The sequence below is a fragment of the Moschus berezovskii genome, chromosome 4 (genome assembly GCF_049115385.1).
Source record: "Moschus berezovskii isolate FMDL1 chromosome 4, NW_MosBer_1.0, whole genome shotgun sequence".
NCBI lineage: Eukaryota > Metazoa > Chordata > Mammalia > Artiodactyla > Moschidae > Moschus > Moschus berezovskii.
Genome location: NC_142463.1, coordinates 67,707,906 through 67,730,146, shown reverse-complemented (window position 1 = coordinate 67,730,146; position 22,241 = coordinate 67,707,906). Strand labels below are relative to the sequence as shown.

The 22,241-nt window shown below is 38.0% G+C and overlaps 1 pseudogene; it reads right to left on the bottom strand.

The window, feature by feature from the left end:
* Window positions 1–1,413: 1,413 nt before the first annotated feature.
* LOC129541092 (serine/threonine-protein kinase RIO2 pseudogene) lies at window positions 1,414–3,014 on the bottom strand (annotated as a pseudogene).
* Between the last annotated feature and the right edge of the window lie 19,227 nt (window positions 3,015–22,241).

Sequence of the window (22,241 nt, the reverse complement as noted above, 5' to 3'; positions counted from 1 at the left end):
GTAACACTGCAACTTGTTTTGAAAAATATGACTTCTCTGGGTCTTTGAGCTGCTGGAACACACCCAGGTTCTTCCTGCCTTAGGAGTCTGAGTATAACAATTTTCTGCATCGGAAACTTTTTTACCCTAGATCTTGGCATGATTGGTTCCTTCTTGTTCTAAATAGCATCTTCTCACTGAGGCCTTCCTTGAACATTAATCTCCATCCTATCACCTGTGTTTTGTTTTTTTTTTTAACTTTTGCCTATGACTACCTGAAATTCAAGTTCTTAAAAACAGGGACCTCTTGTGTTCACAGATGTATCTCCAGAAAATAAATCAGGGTTTGGCAGAGAGTATAAGCTCAATAGATATTATATGTGACTCAGTATAAAATGACTCCAAATATGAGAGTAACCCCACATTTTGCCAATTTGAAGTATATAAGAAATAGTAAAATGTCTGTGAAAAACATTTATTTTATTTGCTAATTTTGTTCCATTTAAAAAATGACATGTTTTATGTACATATAATACTGGTGTATTGTTTTTTTTCTTTTACTGATATTTTATAAAAATAATTTTTAATTGAAATATAGTTGACATACAATATTACATTAATATCAGGTATACTACATGATGACATAATTTGACATGTGCATACATTATGAAATGAGCATCACAATAAATCTGTAACCATCTGTCCCCCACAAAGTTATTAGAGTATCATGACCATATAGCTTATGCTGTATCTGTCCCCATACAAAGTTATTAGAATATCATGACCATATAGCTTATGCTGTATACTACATTCCTGTGGTTTATGTGTTATAAACTGGAGGTTTGTAACTCTCAAGCCCCTTCACCCCTTTGCCCACCATGGCTCTGTATTTGCAAAAGTGTACTGAAACACTGTGGTGCTGTGACCTTACTCACTAATACTAATTATGACATTCTGATTAGTCATGTTATGAATTTAAAAATCTCTGACTCTCCTCTGCTTTTTCTAACGAGTAAGAGTTTTCTTATGTCAATTAAGAACAGCTTGAAACTATTTTATTGACCATATGTCAGTCAAAAGTGAAAGTGAGAATAAACTGAGTTTCTCAGAAATCCACTGGTTATTAGGAAACCAGCTCCTTCCTGATTAGTACAGTGGGTTGTTTGCAGTTTTGTTCTTTATGTCAGGCTGCTTGAAATATTTCCTAGGGACATTTTTTTCTAAATGCTAGCTGTGAGGAAACTTTATTTATTTTTTTATAGATGAAAGAAAGTTTATTTACCTATTTATATATCTGCCTTGGTCCAAAAAATACTAAAGGTGGCTTAAAACGGGATCTAGGTAACTTTTTGCAATATAGTCAAGGTCTTAAATATATTGCTCTCCCCAAAAGCTAAATGCTTCCAAACTTGATTTAATATTTTGCATGTTTTCTCACCATTGCTTGGTGAATATATTCACTTCTCCCTTCTGTAACCATCGTCTCATGGCTGATTTTTGTTGTTTTTTCAACTGACGTTTCACCTTCTGTTTCACCAATTCCGGAGGAATCATTGAACAGCTTAAAACACTGCCCACAGAAGTAACACTCAGGGTTCCGTTCTATGTTGATTAGTATCTTCCATATTTTCTTCATTTCTGAAAGGCCTGAATTCTTTGTTCAATGATGACAAGACAATCAGATGAGGGCACTCATCTTCATCCTCCTCAGGGCCCACGAGGATTCCACCTTGACCTGTCTCACCATCTTGCCTGGTGTCATGTTCACGTCTGCTGTTCTCGCCAGAAAATTCAGTTACAGAACTGTTTTCAACAACTTGCCCTTCTAGTTCTTCTAAAGCTTGACTGAATTCAGTCATTTTGAAACTGTGTGCATCAGCATTGTCCTCTGACAAACTATCTTCCTTTACTTGTTCAAGGTTTTCAAATGAGCCGCAACAGCAGTCAACTGATTCACTTACAGAGTTTTGTCCACTTTCATTTTCTGATCTACAATCCTTGGCTCTTTCTGACATCTCTTCATCAGAAAATGAAAATTCAGATCTCTCCTCTGTTTCAATATTTTTATCATCTGGACCTGCTGGATGAAGTAGTTCATCGTCTGCCTGCATTTCCTTTGTGTAGCCACTGGCAGAAACCTCTACGTCAAGAGAGTCCTCCCTCCTTATATCACTGAAGGTTGGGAAAAGCTCACTTTCATAGCCGAAACATTTCATGAAGAAATCTCTAATGCATTTCACATCTCTGTCAAAATACCATTCAGCATTGGGATGAGAAGTTGAAACCATTTGTGGAAAATCGATCATGGTAATGTGGTTATCTTTATCCAAAATGAGATTGAATTCATTGAAATCTCCATGAATCAGTCCATGATTTGCAAGTTTAACAATTAGTTCCAAAGCTTCATCATATACTGATGCAGGATCTTCAACATGGTGTATTTGACATAGAAGATAGCCATTTATGAGTTCCATGACCACTGCATGGCGATTATAATCAATTGGTTTTGGAACCGGAAATTTCCTTTCATACAATGCCTTCATATAAGCAAATTCTTTCATGGCAGACAGACGAGATAAATAAAGCCAAGAGATGTTATGCCTGTGTTTATGGTAATCACGCTTGTTTTTCAGATTTGGAAAGGAGGTTCTTCCCAGTCTGTGAAACTTTAATGCAAACTGCTGCCCTTCTTCATTTGCAACAATGTAAATATCAGATTCTTCGCCAACACCCATCTGGTTTCCAACAGCCTCAACCACCTGTCTAGAAGACAATGCTTTCAAAGCTAGATAATCTTAGCCTGCGTTTGTCAACCGATAGCCCTGGGCAGTTTGGGTTCGCTCCCAAGCTATGAGTTTATGTTTAACTAGTTCTCTTAAGACTTTATTACAACCACCATGTTTAAGGCTGGCTATAGAAGCAACCAAACTGCAGGGAACAATTTCATGGTTCTTCATGCCCCTATCAACCTCTGTCAGGACCCTGAAGTCATCCCAGCTCATGTAACGCAGCTTGGCCACATTCACCTTCCCCATGGTGGACCAGAACTCAGGCTTACCGGGGAGACCAGGAGCGCAGTTAACGCAGCTTCTCATGCTCCTTACAGCGACCCGGCGGCTCTGTGAGGAAGCTTTAAATTGTCACTTTCCTATGTATTGGAGTAGCAGTTTCTAGAATACTTATTCTAAAAGATAGTCACAGATCAAGTTAATTTGCATGTTACTATTATTACATTAAAGCTTTGCATAAAAAACTTTGCATATGTATAAATGCTTAGTGGTTTCACATGTTTTCCAGGATTTTAGTTCCCATAGAACAGCCTCTGAATTTCAGGTGTGGAGTGTTTTTATATTAGGCTGCTTTTCATGTGAAAAACTCCATGCAGCCTGTTCTAGGGTACTCAGCACCAGAGACATAGTAATTCAGCTGGAGTCACTAAGTCTCATATACAAAGGAATCAAGGCCAGCACGTAAGAAAAAGAATCTGCAATATATGTGTATATATAGGAAGCAGGCTCTGGGAGTTGGTGACGGACAGGGAAGCCTGGTGTGCCGTAGTCCATGGGGTAGTCCATGGGGTAGACTGAACTGATAGGAAGCGTATGTACTTGTGTGCATCTGTGCTAAGTGCAGAGGTGTAAAGGTGTATGAAGATCAGTTAGACATAGTCATAGTCCTAAATACAACTTAATCTAGTGGGTGAAATTGACTTATACTCAATAAAAACAAAGGAATGGAAAGAAAAGGAGGGAAGAAAATTAGTCTTGAGATCTCAGATTGGAACATTTGAAACTTTTTCCCATGAGCAATTTGAGAGGCTTTCCAGCTGGCATTGGTGGTAAAGAACTCTGCCTGCCAATGCATGAGACAAAAGACACTGGAGTTTGATCCCTGGGTCAGGAAGATCCCCTGCACGGCAACCCACTCCAGTATTCTTGCTTGTAGAATCCCAGTGGACAGAGGAGCCTGGTGGGCTACAGTCCAAGAGGTCAGAAAGAGTCAGAAACAACTGAGCAACTAACACACACAGATAATTTATTTTGATGTCAGCTATAGGAAATGGATTGAATTCTAGTATTTTTTTTAAAGAGCCTGAAAGTTCTTATTATTTCTCAGGTAATCTATCCTGTCCTCTCTTTCCCTCCTAGTAAACTCAGTATCACACTTTAAATGACTATCATTTTTATTTTCTTTTAATAATGTAGTGAATTCTTTTCAGGTCCATGTTTTGGCTTCTCTTACCAACAAATTCTTTGTGACAATTAGGATCACTTTGTGAAATTCTTCCATAATTGGGAGTACATTGGATAAAACAGGAAAATACAAACTGATTTATAGGCACTATTTTTAGTTAATTGCTTTCATATTCAAGTACGGATTGCTGCTTTCTTTATTTAAAGCCTTTTACAGTCTTTCGGTATTATTGTGTACTTTTCTATATTTCTGTTCAAATTAAAATTATTATGAATATTGATACCTTATTATTTTTCCTTTTTATTTGTAATTTAAAACAAGTAATATAAATTTTACACTATTTTAAGTGTACAAATTAAAAGACGCTTGCTCCTTGGAAAAAAAGCTATGACAAACCTAGACAGTGTATTAAAAAGCGAAGACATTACTTTGCCAACAAAGGTCCATATAATCAAAGCTATGGTTTTTCCAGTAGTTATGTACGGCCATGAGAGTTAGACCATAAAGAAGGCTAAGTGCTGAAGAATTGATGTTTTTCAATTGTGGTTCTGGAGAAGACTCTTGAGAGTCCCTTGCACAGTAAGGAGATCAAACCAGTCAATCCTAAAGGAAATCAATCCCAAATATCCATTGGAAGGATTGATGCTGAAACTGAAGCGCGAATATTTCAACCACCTGATGGGAAGAGCTGACTCATTGGAAAAGACCCTGATGCTGCTGGGAAAGATTAAAGGGAGAAGAGGGCAGCAGAGGATGAGATGGTTAGATAGCACCACAGAATCAATGGACATGAATTTGAGCAAGTTCCAGGAGATAGTGGAGGACAGAGGTACCTGGTGTGCTGCAGTCCATGGGTTCACAAAGAGTTGGACACGACTTAGTGACTGAAAAACAACAAATGCTGACCTCATAGAATGAATTTGGAAGTGATCCTTCCTTTTCAGTTTTTGAGAGACTTTGGTGATGGAAGTTGATGTTAATAGTTCTTTATGTCTTTATTTTCCCCACCAATAGTGCACAAGGGTTGCCTTTTCTTCATATCATTGTCAATATTTGCTATTTGTTGTCTTTTTAATAACAGCCATTCTGGCAGGTATGAAATATCTCATTCTCATTTTGATGTGTTTCCCTCATGATTAGTGATGTTGAACACCTTTTCATCTGTCTGTTGGGCATCTGTATGTCTTCTTTGGAAAAATATCTACTCATATCCTCTACTCATTTTTAAATCACTATACGTAGCTCTAGTGAGTTCAATACTTGAAGCTGTGAGTTTAATTTGGGGATGTAAAATTTTTTCTCTGCTATTGCTTCATACCTTTCAGCTCTAAATATTGTATGATTCTATTGTAGAAGTTAGGTAATGGAAAAACAGCCAGGGATTATAGTTTTCTGGCTGCTTTACAGCTAAGTTTAAACACTTGATTAAGTTTGAACATGTAATATGAGCAGAAGCACATGTGTATCACTGTGGAATGGAGCCATAGAATGCTCAGACTATACTCTGCCAGTCTGTGTTTCCCTTCTTATTGTCTGGATCACAGACATGGCAGTAGTCAAGTTCTGACCTTTCAGATAAGCAAAATGTCTTAGTGGGTACAGAATATCAAACAGGAAGGAAACAATCCCTGAATGACCTTGTGGAAAATGCTTTCACATAAACCTTGAGTGTTAGAACAGTATCAGTCATGCCTTCCAGTCCATAGCAACAGACTCCTGCTGCTGCTGCGTCACTTCAGTCGTGTTCGACTCTGTGTGACCCCATAGACGGAAGCCCACCAGGCTCCCCCGTCCCTGGGATTCTCCAGGCAAGAACACTGGAGTGGGTTGCCATTTCCTTCTCCAATGTGTGAAAGTGAAAAGTGAAAGTGAAGTCGCTAAGTCGTGTCCGACCCTTAGCGACCCCACGGACTGCAGCCTACCAGGCTCCTCCATCCATGGGATTTTCTAGGCAAGAGTACTGGAGTGGCTTGCCATTGCCTTCTCCAAGTTGATCTTTATCTCCAATGTCCACTTTATCCTCTCTCCTCCTGACATCAGAGAGTTGGTTCTCAAGCACAGCTCTGAGCAAGCATAATAATCTTCAAGACCTTCCTTATCTGTGAAATAAAGCCCATGACTCTAAAGCCCTGAAATAAAGCCCAGGTCCCAATCGATCATTCAAACTCTCCATGAACTTCTACACTGACATCAGCGGATTCTGGCCGACCCCTAGAGGTCACTCCCATCTCTGTATATTTGCTTATTCCTCTTTTACTCCCTCGGATTATGATGTAAAGTGACAGTATGACTTGCTTAGTCGTGTCTCAGTCTGTGACCCCATGGATTGTAGCCATCAGGCTTCTCTGTCCATGGGACTGTTCTTGCAAGAATACTAGAGTGGATTACCATTTTCTCCTCCAGGGGATTTTACTCACCCAGGGATCAACCAAACCCTTGTTTCCTGCAGCACCAACATTGGCAAGTTTATTCTTTACCACTGAACCACCTGGGAAGCCCCCTCCTACTTCTGTATGTTTGCTTATTTCCCTCCTACTCCCTTGAATTAAAAGTCCCAGTAAAATGTACCCCCATGTACTGCAGAAAAACCATAGCATTTTGATTCTTCACCAGCTGAGCTACCAGGGAAGCCCTTTCAACTTTAACACTAACAAGAAAAAGAGTATATTTTAACAATTCAAATTGGGAAGGACAGGATATAAACTCAAGAGACAGATTTTTCATGAAAAATGTGATTGTTGCATCTCATCACATTCCTAATTTTTTTCCATGTAAAATCTTTCTTAATTCATCTGTCATTTTAAGAATATTTTTTTGACAGTATTTCAAAAAGTGAATCTCCAACATCTTACTAGTTGGGTTTTTTTTGTTTTTTTTTTTACAGTATTGTCAGAGTCAACTTTACACAAAGATACTGCTGAAAATGGAATTACCATTTTAATGTCTTGTCATCCACTCAGAATATTCTGGGCAAAGTGGCTGATGAACCAATTGTGCACAAAGATTCCATGACATAGTTTCTATCTACATCCATCCAGAGGCCAACAGATGTCGGATAATGAATCATGTAATTTTAGTTCATTAATTCACTACAGGGGAGTGCCTTCCATTTGTATATTTTTAGCTTCTCCAGAATTATTACACTAATATTCAATGATTATTAGAAGTACCCTAATAGAAGAAAAACTGAAAGCTGAAAGAAACTGTTTGATGATTTGACAGATATGAAAAATCTATTGGTTATGGTTACTTAAATAAATATTCAGTTTTGAATTTTTTTTATTTTTAAAAATTTAAAAATTAAAGTATAGTTGAGTTACAATGTGTTAATTTCTGCTGTATAGCAACTGATTGAGTTTGAATTTTTATTTATGCATCATTGAAAGTGAATTCCCCAAATACATAAACTCTGGTTCCCCCAAATCTGCATTCATTCCAGTGGAAAAAGTGAGCAGCCAAATGATAGTGATTATTTTGAACTATAAAATCATATGTTTTATAAATATACACATTCAGACTTTTTAGTGGGGCACCTTTGGACAAGAGATCTCCTCTGACATGGGCTCCAGGAGGGCCTGAATGACTGTCTAAAGTTACCTCACCTTAGGCAGAGGGCTGGAAGCAGTGTGAGAACATGTGAATGCTACATAGCACTGTCTTAGCATAAAGGGGTAACCATGCTTTTTGCTCTCTGTCTCTAGAGGTCATGAAATATCCCACTCATTGAAATGAAAAAATACAAAGGAGGGCCTCCCTCAGACGTGGGACTCTTGTCAGACCTGGGACTCTTGTCAGACCTGGGAGATCCTCAGACACCCTCGTTATTTTTTTCTCTCTTGCTGTCAACCTATAAACAAGAAACATCTTCTTCTTCCAGTTAAATAAGTTAAACCTTGATACATATCTTTCTCTAGACATGATGCAGGTCTTTCCCTTCTTTGTGGGGCATCAGGTAAAAATATATAGATTTATAGAGGCTACATTAATTCTGTCATGTTATGGAGTTTAGCTTATAAAGGTGTGTGGTGAATAGGGTACAAAGCATGTTTCCTGAGAAAGTATTTAATATGTATAAAGTTTTGATTGCCTGTCTTTGCTGAAACGGAAGCAACTTCTTTCCCTGTTGGGCCCTTAATTTCTTACTAGTTTAACTCCATTAGCCCTGGGGCCACCTGGATTACCAGCTGTGACTTAATGTCATGTACTTCTCTTCCCTTACAGGTTTCCATCTGGGTTCCACAGTGAGATCTGAATCCAAAGTCATCTAAATGTTATGTACTCCATTCCTACAAATAGTGTTTCTTATGGACACAGAGGATTTGGACAATGAGGATCATGGAAAAAATTCTTATTTTCCCTGGCCTTTTAATTTGCCCTGCTAATTCAACTTTTGTGACATATTCCTGCAAATTGGAAACCCAAATGCTGGATGTGCATGTGCTCAGCCACTCAGGTTGTGTCTGACTCTTTGCGACCCCATGGGGGATAACCCACCAGCTTCCTCTGTCCATGGGACTTCCCAGGCAAGAATACGGGAGTGGGCTGCAACTCCCTTGTCCAGGGGAACTTCCCAACCCAGGGGTTGAACTCCCATCTCTTGCATCTCCTGGGGATGGATTCTTTACCGCTAGCACCAACTGGGAAGCCAACATTATCCATCCAACGTTAATGTTGGATGATAAAGTTAAATTCTCTTACCTTAAACATGTTTTCTTGATCAGTAGAAACATCTGTATTTTAAGGTAAGATTTTCATCTGATTTTTAACTGGGAAGAATAACACAATTTAATAAATGCTTTGCTGAATGGTGGAGTGCAGGGCTCTGTATTAAGTCTTACAGACACTGCAGTGAAGAAAGGACCAGAGGCTAGTTTGGGAGATGACAGTACAGAGTGTGATCAGTATAGGATGCCATGGATGTAGCCCTGCTGTACACACAGAGAAAGTTACACAGAGAGACAACCTCTAAACTGTAACATGTGAGGTCAGTAGGAGCCATCAGTTAAAATGTGTGGAGTTATGAGGTTGGACACAGGAGCCTTGAAAACAGGCTTTCAATATATTTAAACCATAAAGGAATATATTTAAACTGTATCTAGTAAGGCTTTAGCTGCTCCAGAAACATTCATAAAGATTTTGGTGCAAATTTTGGGCTTTGAAGATTGATTCTTTACTGTCTCCTCAAAAGCACAAGTTTAAGCAATGAAAAACATAGTAAATGTGATAATTTTCAGTACACTGAGTTTATACAGTAGGTGAAATCAATAATTTTTATGTTAGACTGAGTCTGAATCTACTTTGAGTATAAAACCATGAGAATAGGCTTCCTTTATTGAAAAAAAAAGAGAAATAATTTAAAAGTTCTGGATTAAAATTATCTTTAATTTTAAAAGTTTTGAAGTATTCAAACTCTCAATATTTAAAGTTTTCAATAAAAAGTATAAAACTAAGATGGACTCCTAGTGTTGAAATAGACTGCACTTAAACTTACTTATTTTTATCTAGCTGCATTGTTCAAGGCACCAAATCACATCAAATTATTCATGTCAATGGAACTAAAATTGCTCGTTAACTTCAGGACCCATAGTGTGATTTGAGTAGTGTCTAATTCTATTTGTTCAACCTTCAGGGTCTTTCATGTCTTGCCTAAATTTCCTTGACTTCCATTCCCAGAGAGTTATCCACTGCTTCAGTCAAATGTAATGACTTTATAATACCTTCATGTGATGCTGCTTTTAAGAATTCTGACTTGGCTTGTATTGGTCCTCCCACTTGCATGACACTTTTATCTCTACAAGTCCACATTCTACCACTTCTTCCATGCTCAACTTTTTTCTTTTTTTGCCTACTACCATCATTTCATTATAAGATATGTTTTTGTTACATCTTTTTTTGTTAACTGGATTTACTCCCTTTTCTTTTTCATTATAGCTTTGGTTTCCCTTCTGGCAGAGATTATAAACTTGTTTTCAGTTGTACGTTTACTTACTGGTCTGCCCATCCACAAAGTCATCTTTTTGGGTGCAGGGACTGTCATAAGTAACTTTTCTTAAACACAACCAAATATCTGCCTGGCATTTAGTAGATGCCCAATGAATAGTTCTTGAGTTTAATGAATAGCTCTGTGTTTCTAATATTGCCATGATGGATTAAATTTACTAAAGATGTAATTCTTTGCTCATTAGTTCACACCTACTATGTTCTAGTCTTTATATTAATGAATTAAACAGTAAGTGAATGAGTGAAAGAATGACTTCTTAGTCCTTTAATATAGTTTCTAGAGTGACTGTAAGAATGACTCTTAGATCCTTGCATGGGCTGTGCTTCTGAGTAACAACTTTGTCTATAATAGTCTAATTATAGTCTAATATTCTAATAGTATGGGCAGCATCAACAACCAGGGGAAGGAACTAACCCTGTGTTATTCAGTTAAGATATGGCAACTAAGACTGTTTCTTATTTTCTGTGCCTCAGTTGTCTTGGTTGAAAAGGGGCCTGAGGCAAAAGTTAAAGTTTATAATTTTTTTCTGAGATCTTAGTGGGATGTAGACTATTTTGACTTCCTTATCTAAAGTTTCCAGCTATGACTCAACTAACAGAGCTAATTAGAACAAAATGTTCCTTGAAACCTGATGAAATAAAGGACTCCACTGAGTTTTTAAATTTCTTTCCAAATTTTGTTTGGCCTATTTGGTTTTTGCCTTGGAGATAAAGATAGGTGGATACCCCATCATTGAAGATGAGTACTTGGGAGATGCCTTGAAGTTGATTCAAGGTACCAGAGGATGGCCTGGATGGTGGAGGTTTCAGCAGTGGATAGGATCAACTAAGTACCATCATTCTGAATTGACTTCAACTTCTGAGCCTGAAATGAGATTCATACTAATAGTAGTGATTGTTAAGTGGTAACTGGTGATTGATATTCAATTTTTATGCTGTATAAGCTCACTGAAGAAATAGTCAAGATTCTCCAGAAAACTATATATAATTATAGAAATTATAGAAATTGTTTCTTCTGGTTATGGAGACAAGTAGTACCATACTCTGTAAGCTAGAGAAAAAGAAAGTCAGTGGTATAATTCAGTTTGAGTCTGAAAGCCTGAGACAAGGGAAACTGATGGTATATAACACTCAGTCCATGGCTGAGGGTCTAGGAAACAGAGGGAGGCTGATGTAAGTGCCAGTTCCTACATCCTCCTGATGCTGAAGGGTGTAGGAGGATGAAAGAACTTTGTTTTCCCTTTGTCTTTTTGTTTTATTTGAGTTGTTAAGGAATTGGATGAGGTCCACTGATATTGCTGAGAGTGGCCCTTCTTCACTTAGTCCATTGAATCAAACGTTAATCTCTTCCAGAAACCCCCTCACAGACCTACTCAGAGAAAATGTTTTGCCAGCTCTCTGGGCATCCTTTAGCTCTTTGACTCATAAAACAAACAATCCCAAAATTTGAGAACCAATGTTGGCACAAATAATTTTATACCAATTGATACCATGAAAATAATTTTCCAGCTTACAGTAAGAGCTATAACTTCCCCAAACTCACATATGTATGTTCCTTATTCTGTGCTTTTCCTGTTCTTTACTTCCAGAAAGAGTTCATCAGAGCAGTGATTAATAAACATAGAGTCTCAAGAAATAAAACTATGTCATTTAAATAATATATTTCATAAAGCATATTTTGCTAGTTCCTGGACAGTTGCGTCTTTCAGAGAGAGCTTTTATTTTACTTTCCTCAGGACTTAAATATTCATTCTACAGCCTTACACATTACAGTACCCATTTTGCTATTATAATTTTAATACATTTGTTATATTTGGCACAGTGGATAACTGATGGCACCAAGAAAGAATATCCATTTTTGTTTACTCATTTGTTTATTCATTCCACCCACAAATGTTTGTTATACACCTAATAAGGACCACAAAATGACTCTGTAAGGCATTGTCGAGTGTGATGTAATCTGATATAAATAAGGGGTGAGTTCTAAATTATATTTAAGTTAACCTCTCTCTTTAGTGTTTTCTGTTAAGAGACTTTCTAATGTATTTATGGCACATGTATGTATGTGTACACACACACACACACATGCACACACACACACACTCATGCTTAACTCTGAGTTCTAAGTTTTCTCTTTACAGACCTAGATATTACTCTCTTCCATGTGATATTCTCACAATCAACATGTATTCTTTCTGGCATTACTTTATTACTTTATTCCAGGGCCCACTTTTCAGTTTTGCCATGGAGACAATAGGATCACAAGGAGTTATGACCATACTTTCATCAGTCATTCAATAAGTATTTAGTAAACATGTAATTCACCTAACTCCATACCAGTGCTATGAAAATCAACCACAAGCTTCTTTACTTGGGCTACATGCCTCTCCTTTCTCTCCTGAAGTACATCCTTGATTCTTGGCCTGTGCAAGAATAATTTTTTCTTGTCTTTGCTGGATTAACTTAAATTTTATTTGCCATAAGTAACACTGGATTGGATTAAAGGAAATTTAAAGGCATCGGAGCTGCAATGATGCAAAGGTCCCTGGAAATGAAAGCACTCAAGCTCTTTAACTGAAGGCTGTCCCTTCAGTGATCACTGATTTTCCACTTTTTCAAGTAAAAATCCCCAAATCCAACATGCCCACAGTGATTCGGACAGTTCCTTCTAAAACGGAAGCGCCTTGTCCTTGACCAGCTAACAAGTGACAAAAATCTCATTCCATTTTGATAACATGACAGAAAAACAGCTGAATAGTAATTTCCAGGTGCATTCAAAAAATTTTATCCATATTCTTTACTTGTGCAATGACTAAGACCCCCAAAGGGGATGATTGTCATTGGGAACCATGAGTCACCCTTGTCCCAAACTATCTCTGCTCAGTATGTGTGGTGGAACTCTGATTATATTGTGGGTTGATCAGTGTATGGTTTCTCAGTAAGGCTTTAAAATTTGACCCCCCCGATCTCTTTAGATATAAAGTCATATGGAGGTTGGCTAGAATGGCATCTAAATTCAAGTCCCACACTTATAAAGTTGGTGAATTGGAAATAAATTTTTTTCTTTAGGGCCCACCCATTTGGAGGAAGTGCTTATGCTGTCTACTGCCTTAGACTCTGCAGTAGCTAGAATGAACTCCTTGTAATTCTACAAGCTGGACATATCCTCTTAACTCTAGGCTTTTGCAACACAATGAACAGATTTCTTAAAAAGGCATTCTTGCTTTCCCATCTGATACTCCTTACTTGTTACTTCTGTTCCTCCTCATGGCCCCCAGTGCCTAACATCCTGAGCCTGGATGAGGTGACCACCTCTGTGCTGCCATCGTGCCTTGAGTGTTGTCACTCTTACACCAGCACCTTTTATATAATTGTGAAATGGAAATTGTTGTGAACTTTTGTCTCCCCATCTCTTGATCTCAGGTATTTGTTCTCCATCATATTTCTTTATTTCCCAGTATAGAATCCACCACATAAAAAAAACTGGTGTAAGTTGAATAAACAAAGAACTGCCATTCAGTTTACCATGTCTCCACTCTATTCCCTGCTCTTCCAGGGTTCTCAAAATACAGGCCACAGTTTAGGAACTTGTGCAGATGGGACTCCCTGAGGCAGAAATGACATGCTCTCCCATCTCAACCTGCTGTGCTGTTCTCTCCAAGGGGTGGAAACTCCATGTTCCCTGTGTTCTTAAACTTCCTCCAGGTTAATTACCAGAACTTAAACCATTGCCTTTGGCTCACAGAGTAATTGTGGTGTTTAAAATAATAAATAAATTACCAGAATCGTGAAAATCCCTCATATTTCCACTATAGTCTTTTTTTAATCAGTTCAATGTGTTCTGAAATAAAATCATACTTTTTCTATGAGAACCAATGTCTCAGTGCATTTGATACCCACAGGCTGATAACATGATGGAATCTGAACACTGGCTATTGAGCCATGAAACAGAATACCCCCTTTACAAGTTAAAGCATAACTTGTCATCTATTGTCAGAGTTTATATACACCCCAAGAAAAAGCTTCAGGCAAAAGGCCTCTCACAATCTTGAAAACTAATCAATAATTATTGACTGATTGAAGGAATAAGAGATCCATTTCAAGTACTTTTCCACAATTTTTTTGGAAGCTAGGTTCACAACTCTCCTTGCATGTGGTATTTTATACACCAAATTAGCAGCTTGACCACTCCTAGAATTCTCTCCATACTTTCTCGACTTAGTCTACAGATTGCCTCACTGATGCTGTCTTCTCTCCTGTCAACCTTGTCTCAAATTGCACTCAGAGTATTTCTGAACAAAAACTTCACTGATGAAGTAGGGATTAGGGACAGGAAATTGTGGAAAATGCAAAGAAAAACAAAGGAGACCAGAACACAGGAAAGAGCTTAAGGAAGCTCAGGAGAGCTGTTAAGAGTGTCAAGTGGACCACTGCAGCCTGCTCAGTCTCAGGTTAAATTCTGCAACATATGTGTACCTTGAAAATAACAAGAAGGTAAGAGCATTTAAGCAATCTCTCTGGAGCGTGGGGATGTCCCTCTGTGTCAGGCAGAGTTTCATCCCCAGGTTGGGGCAGTGAGATTCTGCATCAGGGACAGGAGCCTCTCTCTGGGGGGAGACATAGGACCACAGGTTCCAGTCCAGGGACATGCACAGCTGGCAGGGTATCTGCTCCTGTTCACTTCTCCCAAGCTGTCACATACTGTCAACACTAGTGACTTCATTATTTCTGCCAACTTGCATGACAAGTAACACATTCATTTTTGTTAGTTCAGAAAAGAATACTTCCTGTGCTAAATCATCAACTCTTAAAGTGATGTTTTCAGATTAGGGCAGTTCACATGTTCATTAATGACTCCATGGGTTTAAATTGGATATAGCTTGAAAACACACAGAACACTGTTTATTTTGAAATCAAATTAGAATAATGAATAATATAATAATTTTTCTTCCTGGTTTCCAGGAGGATAAAGCACTGGATGCTACAACTATAGCAAACAAAACTGGTTTCTGTCCAAACGAAGGGAATCAATATATTCCTTCATTCCAAGCTGTTTTTCCTATATGACCTACCTTAATAATAATGCAATAACTCCCCTTATATTATGGTTAAACATTATTATATAGTTATTATATTATTAAGTATAGGGTGCCTTAACGGTGCCTGACCGATGACAGGGGGGCGTGGCCAAGGCACCTTACATGTGCTCACAGCAAGATGGCGCCCGACAGAGGTCAGGGGGGCGCGGCCCAGATAACCCCAAAAGGTTCTGAGTGGCTCCTAAACACCCCCACCCTTTACATGCTTTGATGTGAGTGGAAAGCCTCTTTTAAAAGTCCCGCGCTTACCCCATGCTTGCATATATATATGAGAAGCTTACACCAATAAAACGGGAACCGCCTTGACAGAACCCCCCCGCTGCGTCTGAGTGTCTCTCTTTCCAGGTGAGGGAGGCTGTGGGGCGGGCGGCCCGCTCACTTCCTCTTTGGGGTTTGCCCTGCAGACCCAGTCTCCTGGAGGAGCTAATCTTGGGCGGCTTTCTTGCCGAGGCCGAGGCTCCCCTCAGTCTCTGGCTCCTGCCTACAAGGCAGGAGAGGAGAAAAGGGGAAGGGAAAGAGGAAGCCAGGCCGGACGCCGGGGAGGAAACCCACAATTAAGATAATATATTATTACTATATTATTAATTATCAATATAATATAATAACTTCCTGTTGAACACTAATGTATGACAGGCTTTATATAACATCATTGTTTATTAAATGCTTGTATAATATATGAATGATTGATGGATTGTGACACTCAAGAAAATATTTCTTGAATAAATGATTTTCTTTTTCAAAAGGGAAATCACTTTTCTTTGTGTATGCTTTTCTACTATTATAAAATAATTTTATATAGTAATTTAAAAAACCCACAAAGTTCAGAAACACAAAATAAACTCTAATGCCATCAATTAGTGAGAAATAAGATTAATTTTGGACTATACAATATATGCTTCCAACTTTTTCTATACTGATTGCTGATTTATAAATTTTTCATAAATAATTTTATACCTACCATAAATTAAATTATTATTAACCAAAATTCCAAATTTATTTTGATAAATATTTTTAGTTCATCTGGAAAGGGGTTTGGAGTAGAACGCAAATTCAATTGTTTCATATTTTTGGTGCATTAAAATTTTTATCAATAGAGAAAGTCCTCATCGTAACAATTTAGAAAAGAAAGAAGACTATCTCATTTTTGAGTAAAATGAATTAAGTATATGCATATAGGTAGACTGAAAGTGACTAGTAAGTAGGATGAAAAATAACACTTTTTCTATAGCCGAACAGGTAAGATTCTTTTGCACTGTTTTAGCTGGTATGTGACATGTTTCCCTGGGTCAACAGTATCCCGTTTTCCAGTGAGTATGGGGCAGCACCATTCGCTATGACATCCAGAACTTTCCATGCCTTCCTTTACAGAGTTCACCCCAATCTCACTAGAAAATTGAGGTAGTTACCAGTTACTTTCTCTCATCTGAAAGAATAATATAAAAACTTTTTTTATCTCCCTAAGTAGAAATAGCTTTAGCCGAGATTGAACCTAGGTTAAACTCCCAAAGTGTCAGGGAGCCTGAAGCTTTAGCTTTCTGGGTGTTCGATTTTCAATAGGGCTGAAACCTAGACACTTGGAGACTTCTCTGAGTGGTAAAGCTGCCAGTAATTTTACTTTGACCCTAGACTTTTATTTACATTTAGAAGTTTAGAGAAAAGAAACTATCTATTAGTTTCTGAAGAAAAAAAACTTCTGAAAAGGAGATAGGGAAATGAACTTTATCCAGTTTATAAACACACTCTCATTACAGGCAATTCACAGGAAGACTAATTACTTCTTGGTGCCTGATATAAGCAACACATTTCATTGGTCTGGAGAAGCAACAGGTGATTTCTCAGCATTAGTCCTATTTCATATCAGCCCTGTCCTACTTTCACATTCAATTTCACTTATATTAATAGGAAATGAAAGTTTCAAATATGCCTTGTCCTTCAGTTGACACCAGAATTCTGCATTCATGAAAAAGATATGGATGAACTATAGACCTTACAGTTTGCAAAATATTAATCAGAGTAAGTTAGAGAAGGCAAGAAAAGAGCCAGGAAAGATAGGAGGCTTCTAGCTTAGTTCCTTTCAGATTAGAGTTGACATAGCCCCAAACTCTACTGATACAGTGATGGATCATTTTCAGACCTGAGCCTGCTTTCTTAAAAGTGCAGGTAAGAATCTCAATTTTGGACTAGGCTTTACATTTTCCAATTATTCATTTTCCAAATATTAGACAAACCCCTCTAAATATTAACAGACAGATGTCTGACACTGGAGAAAAAGCAGTGCAGGACATATTTAGTTTTTCTTTGTTTTGGGGATAACACATTCATAACATAGGCCCCAATAGGATTTATAATTAGGGTAAAGACATGTTTCATAAGACTTTTAAAAAAAATTTAGTATATATATAGCATAAGAACAGAAAACTGCTCAGCTTTAAAGTAGATGAAATATCACAAAATGATTACAACCACCTTGGTCATTTTACACCAATTCACCAGAGGTCTTCTTGGGTCCATTCTAATCAATAATCCCTCCTTCCAGTTCTAAAATAACTGCTTTCTGACTTGTAACATTAGAGATTAGATTTTCTTATTTGTGAATATCACATAACCAAAATGAATCAAGCAGTATGTATCATTTGGCCCTGTTCAGTTCACTCATGACGATCAAGAGATTGTCATAACTTTCAATATTGGGTATAAGTGTAGTATGACCATGAAAATGACCGTGGACTTCCTGGCTGGCTCAGATGGTAAAGCATCTGCCTGCAATGTGGGAAACCTGGGTTTGATCTCTGGGTCAGGAAGATCCCCTGGAGAAGGAAATGGCAACCCACTCCAGTACTCTTGCCTGGAAAATTCCATGGATGGAGGAACCTGGTAGCCCATGGAATTGCAAAGAGTCGGACACAGCTGAGCAACTTCACTGGTTACTGGTAGTATGGTCATTTTCATGGCAATAAGGCATTCCATTGTGCAAACATATCACTTATCCATTTTACTGTTGCTTTACATTTGGGTCATTTTCAGATTGGAGATATTTAAAATGTGTATGGAATGATCATTCTACATATGTCGCTGATAAACATGTGCATATGTTTCTGATAGTAATGCACTTAGGAGTGAAATGACTAAGTCCATAGGATACTTATATTCAACTTCAGTACATAATACCAAACAGTTTTCCAAAGTGGTTGGCTCCATTTTCTATTGCTATATAACAAACATTCCAAATCTCTTGGCTCAATAAACAACCAATGTTTTGGGGCTTCCCAGGTGACATGAGTGGTAAAGAACCTGCTTGCTGATGCCAGAGACTTAAGAGACGTGGGTTCAATTCCTGGGTCAGGAAGATTCCCTGGAGAAGGGCATGGCAACCCACTCCAGTGTTCTTACCTGGAGAATCCCACGGACAGAGGAGTCTGGTGGGACTCACCTGGATATCCTCATGTGACTACATTCTACTGGTGAATAGCTGGAGATTAAAGATGTCAGATGGACTCAACTACATGTCTGGGGTCTTAGTGGGACCCATCAGAAAATAGAAACCAATCTCTTTTCATGGAATTTTCATCATTCAGTGGCCTAGCCTGATCTTTATAGAGAGGCTAGACTCCAAAAGCACAAGTCTTCATGCAGGAATACTTCTCAACTCTGGGTAATGTTTGCTGACATATCATTGTCAGGTCACATGGCTAAGCATGAACTTAATGTGGAGGGGACTACACAGGGCATAAGTACTAGGAGACTTCTTCTGGTGCCACCAATATCAATACCAAACCTACATGAGTGGTTGTACTAAATTTACTCAGGAACTGTGTCTAAGAATTCTAGTAGCTCCGTGTCTTAGTCTGCATTTCCATTTATCAGTATTGTTCATTCAGGCCACCGTGATAGGTGTGTGCTACAATATCCTAGTGATGTTAACTTGATTTATCTTATGATTTATGCTATTAGATCTTTTTCAAATGTTATGATCATTTGGATACCTTCCTTCTGAAGAGCTAAATTATCATTTTCAATTTTCTATTGCTTATCTATCTTTCTAGAAGTTATTTATATGTTTATATGTGGTCATTTATCATTTATTTATGTCTTTTCATATGCAGTTTACCTTTTTCTTCTATTAATGGTGTCTTTTGATAAACAATATATCTTAATTTTTATATAGTCAAATTTGTTCATCATTACAACTGTTTCACACATTTTATGCCCTAAAAAACTTTCCCTATCCTCAAATACTTGAAACTATTTTTCCATACTATTTTCTAGAGGCTATTGTTTTCCCTTTTATATTCTACAACCTTTCTGGAGTTACTTTTTGTGTATGGTATGACGTGGAAGTCATTTTCTCATTTTTCCTTGTGGATATTCATTGGTCTAGGACCATTCATTTAAAAGTCATCATTTCTGCCAGTTTTAAATGATTACTGGCTGGTCCTCAAGTTCTCAGCTGAGGCATAACGCTGGTGTAATAAGTCTGAGATAATATTTTAAATGAGCATCCACTATAGCTTTAGCACTACAATTTGTTCTGTCCACACTCGCTCTTCTTATTCCCACTGATTCTAATCTTTGCCATTTAGTAGTTTATTATTTAACTCTCTCTTCAGCTAAATAGGTGGTAATTTTTCAGGTGAAGATTAGTTTTATTCATATTTATATCATGTTACTATTTATTTGTATATATTGCCAGATGGAAATTCAGAGACATAGAATGGAATGAAGAGCAAAGAAAGGAATTCCACTAAATTCTATTAAGTTCTATTGAATATCTGTTGAATATCCATAGAACACTGTACCCAACAAACAAAGGGTATACTTTAAAGTACACAAGAATATTTAGGTTGACATATTTCTTACCCTCTGACTCTTTTTCCTCATTAAATATGGGGATAATAATTACCCCATATATAAAGTAATGTTGGGAGAAGGCAATGGCACCCCACTCCAGTACTCTTGCCTAGAAAATCCCATGGACGGAGGAGCCTGGTAGGCTACGGTCTGCGGGGTCGCTAAGAGTCGGACACGACTGAGTGACTTCACTTTCACTTTTCACTTTCATGCATTGGAGAAGGAAATGGCAACCCACTCCAATGTTTTTGCCTGGAGAATCCCAGGGACGGGGGAGCCTGGTGGGCTGCCGTCTATGGGGTCGCACAGAGTCAGACATGACTGAAGCGACTTAGCAGCAGCAGCAGCAAAGTATTGTTATGAGCCTTAAACTATACATTAATAGAAAGAGCATTGGCGTCAAAGTCAGACAGGTCTAGATGGTTTCAAATTCAGGTCCAAATTCATGCTTACTAGTCTAGGACTTCTAACAATTCACAGTCTCTGAGAGCCTCAGGTTTTATCATCTGTAAAATGGGGACACATCTAGTATTTTGCTTATATTTCTACATTTACTCTTTCTAATACTAATACCAAATGCATAGAACAAAGGTTGGCTCATAGTATGGATTTGATTACATTTAGGTGCCACTGTTTTTCAATCATAGGTTGTTATAGCAAAAGTGTTTGTGCATCACCTATGTGCTGAGAACTTTGCTAGGTACTTTCAAAGACAGAAAAGAAAAATTGTTCTTCCCAGGTGCCTACAGTCAGATTAATAAGCAGGACCTTGGTAGCATGAAAAGGGTAATGAAACCACTCAAAGAATTTACCTCAAGCTCAGAAAATAGATTGAACATTGAGATAAGATTATATGAATCAACACAGAGCAGTATACAGAAACATCAGTTACTTGAAGGAGAAAAAGGATTACATGAGAAATAAGTTATAGAACCCTTCCTCCCTCCCTCCCTTCCTCCCTCTGCTCTTTTCTATTCCTGGTAAAGCCCTAACAGGGGAACAAGAGATTTCTCAAACTTATTTGGCCATGAAATATTTTTATCAAGGAGCATTCCAGAGGCTCAATGTTCACTAGAATGACCTTTGGGGAATCCTGGCTTAGACCTCCTGAGGTAGAGTACAGAGGCCTTTAAACAGCTGGAAGGCCATGAAGAGAGTAAGTGAAAGTCCCAAGGAAGTCCTCAATCCAGAGAGCCCAAGTGAAAGAAAGTGAAAGTGAAAGTCACTCAGTCCTGTCTGACTCTTTGCAACCCCATGGACTATACAGTTCATGGAATTCTCCAGGACAGAATACGGGAGTGGGTAACATTTTCCTTCTCCAGGGGATCTTCCCAACCCCGGGATCAAACCCAGGTCTCCTGCATTGCAGGCAGATTCTTCACCAGCTGAGCCACAAGGGAAGCCCCAAAGAGTCCAAGGACCACTGCAAACTCAAGCTGCCTAAATATTATATGTAATAGGTAAAGAGTTTGGCCTAGGAAGAAATTGATAAATAAGAAACATTATTATTGTTGTTGTTCACTTGGCAAACACAAAGGTATTAAGTGAGGTGGTTGATAGCATGGGTTCTGGAGAAAGACTTTTGGAGTTCAATCATACTTACTACCTTGTGATTTTAACACATTATTAAATCTCTCTAATATTGTGGTATAAGACTAAGAGGGGATAATGTATGGAAAGAAGTTGTCACTGGATATGAATCAAGTGTGCAAAAAATGTAATCTAACCTCATTTTTTATTATATATTAAGCACTAAGTGCCAGTACTAGGGCTAAAGAATTTAAAAAATGTACAGTCATTCCCCTGGAGAACTTACAGTCCTCGCTAATTAAACACGAGTAACCAGCTACATTGTGACTGAATCTAATTGGACCTAGAAAATTATTATATTAGGTTTTCTCATCCTAACACTTTTCAAGCTGTCTCCAAACAAGAAATAAACACCATTATTTTAATTGATCCAATGGATCTTTGTCTCGTTTTTCTTTTCAGCAGTCTCTAAGATGTTTTCTAATTATAAACTTTAAAGATTTCAGTTGAGAAATCATGTCGCGCTCTCTCACTAGCACAGCTCTTGCAGTTCCTTCGTAGCCTTGGACTCTACTTTCAGTTTCAGAACTA